We start from the raw sequence: 10,340 nt of genomic DNA, 5'->3' as shown, positions 1-10,340 counted from the left end.
TGATGAATCTTTTTGAAATCTTAACTAGACGTTCTTATTGTTGTTACAATGAAGCTGTTAAAATTTCAAGAGGTTCGTTTATTTCGTTTCCAAGATATCGAATTTCAAAGTTCAATCATTTTAACACGGTCACTTAAGGGGAAACTTATGAAAACGCAGTTTTAAAAAAAATTGCGTAATGAATGTCTCTAATTTTTTTATGTGTCACAGATAATGTTATTAACTATATTTACACAAAGTTCCACGACGATCGTCTGATTAGTCTATGAATAAAAAAATTGAATAATAGTTTGACAAAAACGCAACGGCAACGTTGCTAGAAGCGGGAAATTCAAAATGTTCCAGGACGTAAATCAGTAAATGTTTGAATATTATGGTAGATATTTATGTATTTCTGTATAAAACATAAGCTTATATATGTGTAAGAGTGTACGTACATAGGTTCCACCCGTACCCATAACAAAACAATGTAGTATAATAACACACATTCTTTTTTTTAAATAAAATTTTTAATTTCTGATTATCATACCATACAATTTTTTTACACGAGATAACAAAATCAAGTGCTTGTAGTAATCGCAGAGACTAGAGTCTGTCCTAATTATTTAACATATCACTTTCAATGAGACTTTTCAAGTCACATAAAAATTCAAGAATTTTATTCACATTAGCTTCTCTTTTGATAAAAAGATTTTGTTCATTTAATAAAAACGATCTTAAACTAGCGTCACCTTCCATAAATTTATCAACAATTACTTCCGAGCGGAGAGTCGAAGCGAGCGGACACTGTACCTGCGCTGAGCACAACGGCTTTCTCCTCGGAGTCAACGGTTTGCTTTTCTTCGTCTCGACCACCAACGAGACGCCGTCGTGGGCTTCTTCCGTCAAACAACATTGTTACGGTTTAGCTGCAAAGGGGGCTATTCCTCAACACCTTTCGTCAACACTTCTCGCTCTTTCGCACGACGCCTCATTTGGTAAGCCGTTGTTATAATTTTCTTCACGAATCAAATTCAATTTAATTATCGCAAGTTATACATTGTCATCGCTCCGCACATTTCTTCGCAAGTGAAAACCTTGAACTATTCTTGTAAATATTTAGTTTTGGTTGACTCTTTAAATAAATCTTTATTGTTCAATACAAATTTAAGTGTTGCATTGTTGTTTATTTAACCAAGGTTGACGGGCTCTGGAAACTAGCACTGTGAAAATTTATGATTTACGGCTCAATATAATTGCTGCACGAGTAACTCCATTTACGCTCAGTAACGAGATCAACGTGAGCTGGTGACCTCGTTGCAGCCCTTACAATTTTACAGCTTCCACTGCGCACAAAGGCTACCATGCCCTAGCATCAACAAGGCTTCGAGGCATCATAATTTGGTACCAAAACCTCCGCTCGGAAGTTAAAATCTACTCTACGAATGAGAGCTATGAATATAATTGTATGTACATATATCTGTCACAAGTCTTTTTAATTATTTACTCATTTTCATTACATTGTTGTAACGAATAAAAATCAAATACTTACATCTTTAGCACAAATACATTACAAATATATTCATGCGCTGCTGTAACCGACGCAACAGACAGTGCAGACACTACAGAGTGCCTACCACCTGATGTGTGTTTATATGTGTGTGTACATAAACACTCACACATTGGAGGCCCGTGTAGCGATACCAAGTCTTCACTTATTGCTACTTCCCCCTGGCCCCGCAAGTGGTTCCCCCCCCCCCGCTATTTCTACCAAGCGTCCATAAATTTTGATTTTTAATCGTGAGTCATGTGATTGAATACTTTTAGAGGTAATGTATATTTTAGATAGATATTTTCATAAAAAATAATAAAATTTTTGGAACAGAAATTCGATTTAAAAAATTTAATAAAATTTCTTATACTGTTGTACCAATTAAATGCGAGAACTAAAACTTTTCTAGACTATTAAAAATAATTTGAGTTGTTTTAATTTAATACTTTTTTTCTTAGAATAACAGCAAACATTGTAACTTATTACGACATAATAATGACGGAATCAAGAAAAAATTAAAGTAAATTATAAACATCAAATACTGCAATTTAAAAAATAATTGCAAGATTCTATAATTATTTCAGTTTCTAATAAAAAGTTAAAATCTTGCAGTAACGCGAATGGGAAAAAAAAATAAAAAAATAATAGTTCAGGAAAACAATGTGCCAAAAAATTGTTCAAATACAAGTAAAAATCTTAGACACAACAAAAAAAATATTTAAAAACAAGCTATTTCAGTAAATGTTTTTCTTCAAAGGCAAATGCATCATATACATACATAATTGACTGTAAAAAAATTATCAGAATTGTTTATACTAAATTTAAGAGTCATGTGACAAACTTGACCTTTAATTTTTTAATGATTAACAGCTTTTTTTTCATTCATGACATTAGCACTAAATGATGCAAGAGTAAAAAAAAAATATTGTGATATCAAGTACAATATCCAAAATCATCACCATTTAGCAATAGTTACTTTGATTTGTTTTCATGCATACTTACGCAGGAAAAATATTTTTTCACGCTTACAACAACTATATTTTCATATTTCACTTCACAAAAATTATACAGAACAAAACTTGCTATGTTAACGTAACAGAATACTACTGTTTAAATTCAGTAACAAGGCCTTGGGTAAAACGGAAAAGAGTTCAAAATAATTCAACAATAGGTCAACTTAACATAGTGTCCCTTAAATATTCGAGGTGTTTTTTTTTTTTAACTGTTTTTGGATTGCATTAATGGAGCAGAACTTTTAAAAATTTTAAAAATAGTTAATGGAATAACTTATAGTACATTGCTTTAGGTTTAGTGGCACATGATTCTTAGATTGATGATATTTTTAAAGAATCACGTAACGTTACGCTGCCATGTAAATTAATGAAACTTTTTTGCATAACTTTCAATGTCTGAAAATGTGTGTGGCTAAAATGTATAGGAAAAACTTCACTAATTTTTTATTGAAAATTTAAAAAAAAGTAACCAAAAGAATGCTTTATTACAGCTAAATTTAATTTCCAAATTTAAAGAGAACTCTAAAGAGTTAAAAAGAAAGCCTTAAAAATATTTGAAAGATTATTACGTAATTTATGTAACACACATATCTATTTTAGTACTAAATAAATTTTTTTAGGAGCAGATCTTAGACAGATCCTTCCAGATTTAAAAAATAATAATAGATGCATAATTATGTCAGAATTTATCAAATCATCATATCTTTGGTCATTGTATCGTATTTTGAAACTTAGCATCAATATTTGTTTAATTGACGTAACATTTTTAAATCTGTTATTAAATATTAAAACGAAAAAAATTTAGTCATTGCAAGTGCCAAAAAAGTGGTAAGCAATTCATACGTGTTCCGATATTTGAAAGATAGATTTATACTTTTTAATTAATAATGTTATATTTACTTCTCATAACAAATATACTTACTTTTCAAACAGTAAAGTTCTAAATCATGTAAGAAAAGAAATGTAAACATACAGTGTAGATCATGCCACTTATGAGGGTGTTGATTAATTTAGTAGTAATATTTACATTAATTTTCCAATTGAATTTCTAAAACAATATTTATAAAGGCTCAATTCGTGTCAGCTTGATTTAGAAATTGTAGCATTTTTTATGTTGATACGAAATTTAGGTATAGTTAATGGCTTATGTAGCGGTATAACATTACAATGACAAAATTACTTATATACAATGTTAAAGCAAAAATTATAACCGAAGAAAAAATTTGAAAGAGTTTCCATATAAAAAATATCGTTGAATACTGAAAATATAGTCTTATTTTCGTTTCTTTTGATCAAAAAACAATTTCCCTTAGCCTTAACGTTTTCCATGAGCTTAAAAAAATCTCAAGGTCAAAGATTTGATAATATTAGATTATAATTCAAAAAACAACTGTTTTCACATAGTCAATCATACGTAGTACGTTATGCGAAGTAGATAAAAAAAAATTCATTCCTGTACATTAGCAAAAGCAAGAAATTTTACGTAACCTTATTGCAGAGTTTACTGAAATTATGAACAACTGTATAAGTTCAGCAAAACTATATACAACATCATATTCACTTCTTTTAGATTGTCGCTCGAAAGAAGCTGACAATTTTGAGAGAAATTGGAAACACAATTAGACTTATGTACATATGCCACCAAAGGCCGTTTTTATGTTAAGTTGGGGTAGAAAATTGAGTTTCTATATGAACATGAATAATTTAAATAATAATAAAATCTTTTTTGAAGTTTTCATTAGTTTTAACAGACAAATTGTTACTAACGTATATATGTTTATCCAGAGGGTACTTATGCGGACAATCATGTGTATGTAAGGGGAATTATAAGGATAAAAGTGAAATTATAAGAACGTCCGCATAATTCTACCATGTTACTATATATTTCAGAAGCACGTAAAGTCCACATAAGTCACTTTCTATCAACACATGTATGTATAAATATGGGTGATTCAGTCGTAATTTGCTCAGATTGTATTCGGTACTTGCACTCGCATGCCATAATGAAATCTAAGGAGTTTAGCTAAACATGTTAGAAAGAGATACAATTATTCAAAAATCGATGAAAACTGACTTTTATAAAATTTCGTATAACTTTTGACTAATTAATCTTGTAGCTGCATCCCTTCAGATATTTGCTACTGATGTTGTGTACAGTAAAAGTATGAAAAAAATTTTTTTCAACCATCTTCTTTATAAAAAATTTTTTAAGTCGATCTGAGCAAGTGACGACAGAATTACTCATATACATAACCCCGAAATACAAAAGATCTTGGAAAAATGTTTCTAGTTTGAAAAAAAAAAAAAAAAATAAAAAAATACAGTGGTAAAAATAAACAGACAAAAAAAGCATGTGTAATGTAACATAAGCCTGTTCATTTTGAAAAAACTATAAACAGGATGAACGAACAAAAATGTTTATGAAAAAGTCGTGAACAATCCCTTAACTAAGGTAGTACGTTAATTTATAAACAAAACTTTGGATCTACAATGGCTCTCAAGTAGCCTAATCTTAATCTTAACCTCCAGTTGAATCGATTATCAAGATACAAATTTTTAATAGAAGAGTACAAATAACACTACTACTAAATGTTATTAAAATGACACACATTTAAATCTTTACGTAAATTTTCTTTTTCATTCCCGTAAATTACAAAAAATTTGTGTAATTTTTTATTTAGGGACCGAGCTGTAAAATTGCTTATTTTTCTCATTATAAAGAGATTTAGTAAAGATGTCGGTGATTTTACAGGCAAATAATTATTTAGCACAATTAAATAACAAACATGAAGAATACGTTTAAAAAATATCGGGTATCAATTACTAATTAAGAAAGGTTGGACAAGGTTAATTTAACATCTTAGCCCTCCATACTATTACCCCATACAAAAGGCAGTAATGTTAATTTTTAAAATGGTTTGACATAATTTATAGTAAAATTACTCTTTAATCTCTTGATAAAAACAACTTAGGGAAAAAAGCAATGGATAACCTTAAAAAATAAATTTTGGTATATTCTTTTGAGTGTAATAACTGTGATAAATGCTATGTGGGCCAAACCAAAAGAAAACTTTTCATTTAAATCAAAGAACGTGTAAGAGTGTGCAAAAACATGTTATTATTAAGTATATATTCTCATTAAAAATAGCCGTCACACCTTTTAAATTGATTTGGTACGAGTGTTAGGTAAACAATCATTGTATCATAAATATTTTAAAAATTTTTTTCAAATTTATAAGATTATTAAATACTTCCCGGCACCTGTTGTAATTTTTTTAATATACATTCCTGCGTACTGATGTATCACTCTGTGTTTCTTTGATTCTAGTCATACCTATACCTAATTGATTACTACGTACAAGAAAATATGTTGACCAATATTATTTTGACTTTACTTCATGTACCATAGTATGCTTGTAAAATAAAAGTTCAATTTTAATAAATTGTTAGTGTTATTTTATATCACAGGTGTTGCATAAGAATCTAATTATTTTCATTAAGTATCGTGACTTGAAAGGACTATCGTTGTACAGTTGAAATATTGTCAATAAGAAAATAAATACAGACATGTTACTTTTAAAACCAGTATATTTATTTAGTAATAAGTTAAGAGATGGCCACTTGCTTGATTTTCACTGATTGGGTTTGATTTATATCAGTTCTTTGATGAGTTGTGAGTTGGATGAATAATTAATAGGATTCACGGACATCTTTAGGTCGTTACGTTAATTTAAGGAAAGGTTGAGAGTATAGGGCTGAGAGTTGGCTGTAGCATAATCGTCTATCGTCAGATTAGTGTTTGATTTATCAGATTTGGAATAAGGCTGAGTTTGGTCTTAAATGTTATTTTTATTGTTAGCCATACTTCAGGAATTACGATTCTCCATATCTACCTCTGATATTTTGTCAGCACCCTGAATTTACAGAATGTAATTTGGAGGGTAGCTTGAAGCTGTTTCCAAAATATGAACGTTATCCAATCATAAACGTATAAGGGATCTAATTGGTTGTGGCAAAAGAATTTATTCGGAGAACGAAGTTTTTCACCCCCACAAACCTTTTACGGAGTGTGAGCACTGGCATAAAATAAATACAGAAATGTGCCCTACTCATTTTATACATTATTACTTTTTATTTTGAACTTAATACGGAAATAGTTGCTTAAAAACGTTGTAGACCTTGAAAAGTTACACCGTTTTTGTATAAAACATTTTTTTTTTAAGATTTAGGGTAAACGATAGAAGTACGAGGACACTTAGAAATAAGTTTTTATAAGTAAAACATAGTTACCAAATTTTTGCTTAACGTTTAACTATAAATGTTAAATTCTCAAAATTCAAAAACACTTTTTTGTATGTAACATTTTTTCTAGCATGTTATGAGGGGCTGAGTACGTTATATTTTGTGGGCTCTAACGTAACGATGGTCATAGGTCATAGATGAAAGGTTCCTCTTTTATCATATAATTTGTAGGTTAGTTTATTTGTTCATACTTGTTTTAATATACAATAATACCTACTCTAAAATGTTTACTTCACGCAATTCAAATCATTTACTTCCAAATAATATATGTATTTGTTAAGATATGAAATATTTTAAAGCTATTTTACTTATTTTTGTTCATTTTCGTATTTTTTATGCTTTTATAGTTTACCTTACATACTAGAAAAATATGTTTGTTTCACCTCAGGTACGCCACATGTCGTTTTCTACTCATAACTCTCAAGAGTTTTATATTCATTGATGTACAGCAAAAAAAATCAAAATAGCAGTAGTTACAACAGTTTACTCTCGTTGTTTAATCAAAATAGACAATTCGCATGTCGCTTGTCTGCATGATTTCGTACCTTGTCATCGGGTGTACTGGTTAAGTAATTTGTGTTAACAATTAAGTATGTTTGTTAGTCATGCAACCTAATAGTTTGTTTGTTTACTTTACTCATGAACCACTTGAGACTTACAACTGTTATTTTCTTTAAGTACAAACATGCTTTGCATATTTAATATTGTGTATAGCACGTGCTAACTCTGGACTTGTTGATATAGGCTTTATAAAGAGGAACTTTCTTCATTTTTTACGTATTAAAAAATTAAGTGCCATTTTATTTTTAAAAAAAACACAACATTTTATTAGTTACGACTCAAGTATATTATCAATTTAAAAAATCAATATATTTAACCTGTCACTGTTTCAAGCATTTTATCTTACGCAACCTCGTTCTCCTCTACTTGTATCTGGGCTTACTTTATCTGATCGAAAGAGAAAAAAATACAGTTTATTCTCCTTTACAATTTTATAAAAAAATATTGTATTTTTTTATAAGCTCTGTAAAATTTTAATTTACGATTTTCTTGTAAATACTAAAAAAAATTATAATAGGTAGAACAGAGTTTTTTTCGTTAAAATACAAGCTTGAAGCCATCCTAGGCCAGCCATGCAAATTAGTAACCAAATATGCGTACAGTTGTTAAAAGTCTGCTTATGCTAAGCAAAGTAATAAGTAGCACCTAAAACTTTTATCGAAAATTGAGAAAACTGATAACTTCGATCATTATTTTTCAGTTTTCAACCACTTTATGCCGCCTGTTTCCTAACCTGTTTTGGCTTTTTTTGTTGAAAAGATATTCAAATTGCATTAATTAGTGTATACAACAAAGTTATGTGTCAGAGCTGACTTTTGAATTCAGTTATGCTCAAAAAAAGACTCAACCTCAAATGTTAGATTCTCACTGCTCAGTATTTAAATAGCTCATAAGAATTATAAAGTTGCTTCAGATCAAAATAAGCCAACAGTTACTTATAAACCTCCAACAAGTAATTTTTAATAATCAGTCAGTTGTCAATATTTCTAAATTTAAAAAATCGAAAATTAATATGCTTTACCAAATTATGAAGAGTATTTCAATCTATAAAAAAAAAGTGTAGTTAAAGGTTTTTAGGATCGATGATAAAGATATCGCCATTAATTTTGCAAAATTCTAAGTGGTGGAAATGAAAATGCTGGATTAAAAAGTTAAAAGTGTATGATGATCGCTTCTCGGCCTTTTGGCTAAGATCAAAGGATCTTGCCTGGGGGTCGGGGCGAAAGTCTGACGGTGAGCCGCCCGCTGCACCCCACCCATCCCCCCCGTTTTACACAAGCACGGTGCTTCGCACACAAGCTTCATATTATATCGCTATTGGTTAGGTTAGGTTAGCAATGGAGTGGGGGTGGTGGGCGGCTTATCGTTGAGCAAAAACATAATAAGATCTGTTCTTATCAGCTTGATATCTGATGCATCCCCCATTGGGGGACCAGAATATCGAACTGATTTTTGAAAGCAGGTGGGACGTCTGGGGCTTGCTCCGGTCCTGCCACGAATGAATCTGTAAAAAAAATCAAATTAGAGATTTCTTGAATTAGCAACTAAAAATTTACAATTGGATTCCACAAATTTATCATCGTCAATTGAATAGAACATACCAAATTTCCAACTGCACGAATCATTGTTAAAAAATATTACCATATGCTGCCAATGACTCCAAATGTAAAATTATTATTATTTCCGTACGATTTAAGTATATTAAATTTTATTGATATAAAAATAATTAACTATGTGACTTTAAACTATAATTGCAGCAAAAAAATGTTTTCATATGATAGATACTTTATATATTATTCTTAAAAGACTTAATAAATCAGCGATAGAATGTCTAAATATACTTTTAAAACTTTCATGAATCTCTGTATCGTATTACTTTATCTTAATGAAGAGTTGCCTGGCAACAATGTCAACCTTATGTTTTATGTATTTATTTTTATTTTGAATACGTAAGATACATGACTAAATCGATAACTTATAAAATAAGTCTGCGTTCATGTTTTTTCTGGCAAGTTTTCTAGTATTTAATTTTACGTAAAATTTACATCTTTATTACGTCCATTTTAAGCCTCTTCAATAAGAAGGCCAACCAGGGTAAGAATATGATGTTTTATCACTTGAAAACAAAGTATTTTATGTACTCAAGCAGGCAAATAATACCAGTAATAATTTTTTAAATATAATTAAATAGAAAAAGAGTATTCTTTAGTTATGTGACTCTAATGCTTGTCGATTAATTAGAAATTCATACGACCAATGGTATACAAGCGAATATCAATACACGTAAATCATTGTATTAAGAGGTGCACATGCATAGATGGCGGCACTTTCAATACAAGCAATATATCCTCAAAACGTGTCTTTTTTTTGAAGTATCCAATATACTTAAGACTCATAATGTCAAACCACATTAATTCTTCTTCAAGAAAATTTTCTTAAGAAATAAATAAGAATGAGAAAAGTATCCTCCCCGGGTGCGGATCGAATACCTCCTGTTTACTAGACAGTTGCTGTACCACTTGAGCTACTGAGGAGCTGTACATTCACTCGCACAGTAAGTTTAGATAAGTTTCTCATATGCACCTCTTGATATAATGATTTAGATGTATCAAAATTCGCTTGTATACCATTGGTCGTATGAATTTCTAATTTACCGACAAGCATTAGAGTCACATAACTACTTTATCAGGCTTTGGTGAAAGACAACTCTGAAAATTAAGAATGAGAAACTTATCCAAACTTATGGTGCAAGAGAATGTACAGCTCCTTGGTAGCTCAAGTGGTAGAGCAACTGTCTAGTAAACAGGAGGTTGTGTGTTCGATCCGCACCTGGGAAGGATATTTTTCTCATTCTTATTTATTTCTTAAAAAAATTTTCTTGAAGAAGAAACTCTGTGGTTTGGTATTATGCGTGTTAAGTATATTGAACATAG

The 10,340-nt window shown here is 30.1% G+C and overlaps 1 pseudogene; it reads left to right on the top strand.

Moving 5' to 3' along the window:
• Nucleotides 1–8,767: 8,767 nt before the first annotated feature.
• On the top strand, nucleotides 8,768–8,949 carry LOC111643787 (U2 spliceosomal RNA; annotated as a pseudogene).
• Nucleotides 8,950–10,340: the final 1,391 nt, after the last annotated feature.

Source organism: Copidosoma floridanum, unplaced genomic scaffold (genome assembly GCF_036245765.1).
Source record: "Copidosoma floridanum isolate Cflo_tuat_1 unplaced genomic scaffold, Cflo_Japanese_pri ptg000016l, whole genome shotgun sequence".
Taxonomy (NCBI): domain Eukaryota; kingdom Metazoa; phylum Arthropoda; class Insecta; order Hymenoptera; family Encyrtidae; genus Copidosoma; species Copidosoma floridanum.
Note: the sequence above shows the minus strand (reverse complement) of the source record. Positions and strands in the feature narration are given on the sequence as shown.